Source organism: Diadema antillarum, unplaced genomic scaffold, assembly GCF_040938485.1.
Source record: "Diadema antillarum isolate AM-2024a unplaced genomic scaffold, OU_Dant_1.0 seq00001018_RagTag, whole genome shotgun sequence".
Classification (NCBI taxonomy): domain Eukaryota; kingdom Metazoa; phylum Echinodermata; class Echinoidea; order Diadematoida; family Diadematidae; genus Diadema; species Diadema antillarum.
In genome coordinates this window covers 615,350-622,500 of record NW_027271853.1, presented here as the reverse complement: position 1 = coordinate 622,500, position 7,151 = coordinate 615,350, and positions in this window count along the sequence as shown.

The window sequence follows — 7,151 nt, the reverse complement described above, 5'->3', positions numbered from 1 at the left end:
GGAAAATCGGACAATCGATTAAAAAGTTATTGATTTTTAAAGTTTTGGTGCCGTTATCGCTGGATAAGAAGGCTAACACACTTTATGATGTCATTTGTATGGACAACAAAATAAAGAAAATATAAGGAGAATTCCACAAAATCTAATATTTTCATGAAAGTACACACTTCTTCACTTTGTTCTTGACATATGTGATATTATTCCCCTTGCTTTCTGAAAGAGGCAAGCAAACTGCTAGAAAAGTGAAAATATGTAAAATGTAAAAAAGTGAAACGTAAAATTTTCTTCATATTTTCTTTATAATCTTGTCCATAGTGCCGTCATGAAATATAGTATAGTCTCCTCATCCAGCGATGACGGCACTGAAACTTTTATTCATAACTTTTGAATCGAATGTTCGATTTTCCTCAAACTTTCACTGATTTTTTTCTTCTATTACTGCTGCTTTCGCCCAATCTACAAGAATATTTAAGTTTTGGTTTTCTTTAAGTAGTAGAAGGCTTAAAAGATTCAAAGATTTCATGAACAAAGAGCCCGATCTTGACTGTAGTATGAAATATCAGTGATAACTTGATATTGATTTAGTCCATCATTATTATCATTATCATTGCGATTATTATCATCAATGGAAAAATGGAAAGCTCATACTTTAAATGATCTTTTTATAATAAAGCATAATGTTCTCATTGAACTGTTGTATTGTTCACAAACAGTTGAAACCTCTTTCATTTTAAGGGTGATCATTAAAACTTTAGAACTTATAAGCAACAACAAAAAATAAAATTATTTGGATACAGTTTCTTTTGAGTGATTTCATGTAAAAATATATTTTTGTGGAAAGTGGATTAAAGTCAGTGGGAGCATGCACTGTGCACTGAGATGGGATCACCGTTTCTTCTATTCGTCGGACGTGGATGCCCATAGTTTCACTGTTTCGTGAAAAAAAGAAGGTGAAAGCTATTTAAATCCCATAACTCTCTTTCTAAATTCGCTGAATAATTATGATGAAGTTCTCTTTGTCTGGGATTCATTTTGTATTTCAAAGCCGTCTTGAAAACGGTGCGGAATTGTACTTTAACCCCTTCTATGACATGGACTTTGGACAGTGTGTACATCACTATGGATGGGGACACTCGTGAAAGACTCAGCACTCAAGGCTCCATGCAGGCTTGGATTTCATCACTGGGTCATTGGCGTCAACGGTGGCAGAACGCAATTCAAGATTAACGCCCCCATGTGGCCACTTCATGACAATGAGGGCGCATTTAAAAGGGCTCACACGGGTAAATAATTCCCCATAGAGACGTGTGTTAAAATTCAAATTTCAAAAAATTCTGTAAAATAGCTGGGAGAAATGATGTGTTTCTTATTCACTAACCTGAAGAAGTGAGATACCCCCTTTCATCCATCAATTTTCAAGGCAGATTCTTTGGCTCAAAGTCTGTCCAAGGGTCCGCAAAGCCAGACTACGAGTTCTTGTCACTCAAAAAATCACCTATTTTCTGTACATGCAGCAAATGAAATATAGTCCCCTCAAATTCCATCAGAAAAGCTTTCATCTTCCAACCAAAATGCAGTTTGTAGAGGAATTCATACTCAATATCTACAGCTACTCAGTTTTTTTGCCAAACTGCATCACTGATTTTTAATTATTTTTTCTCTTCATTTATTTTGGTATCTAATCTTTGGTACGAATTTGTGATGGGGTCTGGGACATTTCATTTTATTTACAGGTGTGAGCCCATTATTGTATAGAGCAACGAGAGCGCTGCTAACAATATTGCTTGATCTGTGCAACCTTGGTAATGCTATTTTAAAAGAGAGAGAGAGAAAATCAGCTAGAATAGAAAAGTTTACGTATGCAGATAATGATAACTTGGGATGTCAGGTGCAACTAAACAGAACTGAAGTTACACAAACTGGGGAACTATTTCTGTCATGTTTAATATGATAATTCGCTTTGTTGCAACTGATTGACAAATTGCCCTACATCGACGTACATAAGCACTGAATTGATCTTTGTTCTGGATCAATTCAGTGCTTATTTAAGTCGATGTAGGGCAATTTTTCAGTCAGTTGCAATCAAAACAACTCGACGCAAGAATTTCATCGATTTGAATTATACGCACTATTCCCTTTGTGTATAGTTGTCCTCGTCTAAATGACATTTCTAATAAAGATATTCGAAGTAAAGTTTTTTTTTAATGTTTGTGTGTTTTGTTCCTGCAGTTAAGAATACGGGAGAATGAACGGATACCATATACATGTACCACCCAGAGACCGCTATCCCAGTCAAGAAAACTACTTATCGTTAATGGCCTCATCCAGAGTAGTACTGTTAAACCTTAATTGAATATAACATACCATGAAATGTATGTTCGTAAAATTTACACGTTATCATATCCATTTCTTTTAAGTATTCTTTAAGTACTCTTGTTTTCTAACGTGAACATTATTCATTTTGTCATGCTGGTTTCATTTGTAAAAGTGAAGAATTAAAAACAGACTGAAACTGAAACAACTGAAGCAATCTAGGTGGGGACACTGGTAGTTTTTATTACAGAATTCTGCACATGACTGTATCATTATGGCAAGCTGAACTTCGTTCCTTTTTCTATTCTCTTTGCCTATCTTATACTCAGAGGACAATATCAGATGTATCGTGTGAACGATGCTTCTTGATTGGTTTTGTGATCGTGTGGTAATAGGCGTACTTGATCGCCGTAATATTAACCTTTTTTTGTGTGTTCTACGTTGAGTGCCGATTAGCAGAGGAAACCCTACATACATAGCGCTGTGCACAATGGCCAGGTCCCTACACGGCACAGAAAGGTTTCAACAAAAAACAAAACAAAAACAAAAACAACAACAACAACAACAACAACAAAGACGACGACGACAACAACAGCAACAACAACGACGACGACGACGACAACAACAACAAACACAATGTCAAGATAACTTTAGTGAATAAAGTAAACTCAAAACAAACATAACAGATAAGCGATTTCATCTAAATCATTGACTTAAAACATAAAAGGTTTTGCAATTTGCAAATGTCCCATCATGTTTCCACGAAACAGAGTAATGTATTAACCCCTACAATGTAAACCAGATAAGGTGATTAGACACTGTATCATGGCCTTCTCGTGTCAAAAACTGCATGATCTATTATTCACACTTACAAAGCTCCACAGAACTTTCTTTCGTGACAAGAAAGCAAACAAAATATCTTATATTTTCCACCCTAGTCACCATTATTGTTATTATCTATCTATTTATTTATTTTTCATTCATTTATTTATTTATCTATTCATTTATTTATTTGTTTACTTTTTACTGCGTTAAGTTAACTTACATGTTATACTGGTGACAATTTCAACGGATTAGAGGTTGAAGTTGATGAATGAGCAACAAAATCATAATTTGGGTTTTTTTTCACAAACAAATTAGATATTTCTGACTGGTCGTCAGCACCAACTCGGCTAATTTGCAGGCGAGTGCGTAGAACCGACATCACATCACTATTCCGACGAAATATGTGAAGGTTTAATTTTCCCGGGATGTACTTTCTTAGTTCTTATATCATCAAAGATTGATAACTCGTAAGTGCATGTGCCTATCGTTCTGTTCATCTAACGTTACTATAAGCTATCTGCGACGGTCAAGTAGAATATAGCAAAGAATAGCACTTTGATAAGCTGAATGCAAATTCACAACATATAAGTAATTATCTATATCGGCTAACAACCCAAAGGGCCTTACCGCAATTTTGGGCGTATTGAGTTAGTGGTATTTGGGCTCGATCTCTTCTCCAATGGTGTCAATTTTAGATTAGTATCATTTTCGCTAAAATATTAAAAACAAAACCACAGAGGTGATATTATACCCGATAACTGGAACAATGCTTGTAAATCTATCCACTTTTGATTAATAAAGAAAAAATGTTTCATGAAAAGTGAGTGTTTCGTTTTAACTTACGCTCACCCAAATCTGGAACACAATAGCGCCTTACTGGTTCTCAGCTGGCGATATAATCTTTTTCTTTTTATTCAAGTCTTTCTCCTAGAATTTGGCTCACTTATAGGTCCCCCAACATGCCATCCTATGAATGATTTTTACACGTAACAAGAAAAACAAAGACACACAATATTATGCAATTAAAAATTAATGGCTTAGAATGTACCCAATGACTAAATCTAAACAAAAGAATGGGTTATTGATAAGAGTTTTTCTTTTTCATGTACAGTTTTGATGTTCTACAGTAACGTTGTTACTTGCTCGTATTGGTTGAATGATACATTGTAGTTTCACGAGTACTGAATACGTTTTGTTTTGTTTTGTTTTGTTTTTGTTTTTTTTTCAATCTTAACTACATCGGAACCTCAGTGTCAAACAGCAAATTCAACAGGTCAGTTTGTATTCCCAGATGAGTTGTTCCGTGGCTTATTTTCGAGTTTACTTTGCAACGAATCGATAAACAGACTATAATACACAAGGACAAAGGAAGAGAGAGAGAAATCGCTGATGCTATATGTGACCAGCATGGAGCCCATGAAGGTTGATAATTAGGATTCGATGAGTTCCTCTAGAGAACATTATCCCCCGTGTAGGAGCACCCCCCCCCCCACTGTCCTCATTAGAGTTAAAGACAGTCAATAAACTCACCAACCATAATAGACAACAGGACGTGAAGTGTAGTGCGTATGTATACGTTAGAACTTATGATGAGCTTGATCGCAAAACGCACGGTTGAAGCGCCCTTTTGAAACGTTATCAAATGGAGGAAAATAAGACCTTTCCAGCTATTACATCTCACATGTTACACAACGAGGAACATTCCTGAAGTTATGTTTCAGAACATTCCACATTTCCTTACTACTTTCCTTGTGTTTTAGCAGCTTAAATAGTAAATATCTCAAATTAACAAGAATGGAGTTAACTCGTTTTACTCTTTTTATAATCATTCCAAGACACATTGCCATTTTCAGGGAGGAATTTTACTCATTCGGTATTTTGGTACCGATTTTTATCTTTATCAGTGCATAACACCTTTCTTTTTGTAGCCACGACATAAATCAAACAGAGTGTTTTCATTAAATTTATTAGACACTATTCACACTATTTGGATCATGAATCTACTTTATCACTGCTAATAGTATAATATCATTATAACCATTTTCTGTATATTTGTGTCTTCATCTCGTAATCATATATTACAGAAAGACCTTGTGGAATATTTTGTCGCCGCACGTACATTGTTTCTTCGTTATTTTCATGGCATCATACACCCTCACAGCATGCAGCTGATCAAGTGATGCGATAAGCGATGACCCAACAATTTATACGTCATCACCACGCAGTCAGATTCTATTAAGCAAGAATAATCCTGTCAATGCCACGGGTTCTAGAGATTGTTATCAAACACGGTTGTGTCTCAACCTCACTCGTACATACATCTTCAAGGAGGTATCCTTCATGTTACCATTTTGAGGAGAAACCATGCAAAGAATACTTGTCTTAGATAACTTTTTTTTTTTGCTCACGATGCATACGGCTTCTCGTGAAGTCCTCAGATAATTGCGCACGTGATTTTGTTAAACCCTAAAGGCAAGGACGGCAGTTAAGCATAATTAGGGCCTACACCCACGAGTCCAAGTGTACGATAACAACTTTTGATGTATGATTTCCTGATTATCGTCACAAGTGAGCATAAATCATGTACTCAAAACATAACAAAAAATCGTACACACATTTACATTGCATCATATTATTGTCAGGGGGCGATGATGCCATAAGTTTCACGGCCACAGTGCAAATGGATCTATATGGCTTCATTATTTTATAAGATATACAAAATACAAAATAGGCTAAAGCAAAATGCTTTTTCAGTTCAATGATAATGTGTTGACCTGAATTGTGAGACACTACAGTGGCCCATATAGAATGGGAATGATAATGGTGATGAACAAGTAAGCCCATATACTAGTATATAGTCACAGATACGAAAGTCACAATGCTCGTAGATACAATATTAAAGTTACTTGGTTTCTGTATGAGATGAGCTATAGCTTATCATACATGCAGTGGCGTATCTGGGGGGGGGGGAGGGGGGGGGGGGCACGTGCCCCGGGCGCCACTCCTTGGGGGTGCCAAAAACGAAAAAACGACAAAAAAACGAAAAAGGAAAAGAAAAAAAAAACGAAGAACGAAAAGAAGAAGAAGAAGAAGAAGAAGAAGAAGAAGAAGAAGAAGAAGAAACCTCGCCCGGACCGGGGGGGGGGGGGGTAGAAAACCAAATCAAACAAGATTAAAAACAAAACATGATGATGACGCGGACAAAATGACAATGTTTATTGTGTTCACACAAGAATTCCATGTTTTGTAAGTGGAAATACAAAAATTTTCAGCTCGCTCCCTGCGCTCGCTCGCCAAAATGTATCCAAACAAAAAAGAGATCAGAACAAAACGTGATGATGACGCGGAAAAAATGACGATGTCTATTGTGTTCACACATGCTATAATATATTTAGCAGGCAAAATGTTACACGGAGCAGCGGCTGCAATTTCTTCCGCTCCGAAGCGATTGCCGATTGGATTAAAAGAGGGCGCCAACGGTTTCGAATATACGTGGGGGGGGGGGGGGGGGGGAGGCGCAAAAAAACCCAAATCAAACAAGATAAGAACAAAAGCTAATGATGGCGCAGAAATATACAAATTTCGGCTCACTCGCTCGTACTAATTTAGAGTATTTTTACAAGTCCTCAGTTTGTTGGTATAAATCGTTATTTGTAAGGCCGTCACCTTATCTTGATGGGAATTGTAGGTTTCATAGGCAAGAAATGACAAGAATTCCATGTTTTGTAAGCTGAGATTAAAAAAAAAAAAATCGGCTCGCTCGCTACGCTCGCTTGCTAAGATTTATCAATAAAAAAAGATAAGAACAAAACGTGACGATGACGCGGAAATATACAAATTTCGGCTCACTCGCTCGTACTAATTTAGAGTATTTTTTCAAGTCCTCATTTTGTTGGTACAAATCGTTATCTATAAGGCCGTCACAATATCTTCATTAGAATTGTAAGATTTAATAACCAAAAAATGACAATAATTCCATGTTTTGTAAGCTTCAATACACAAATTTTCGGTTC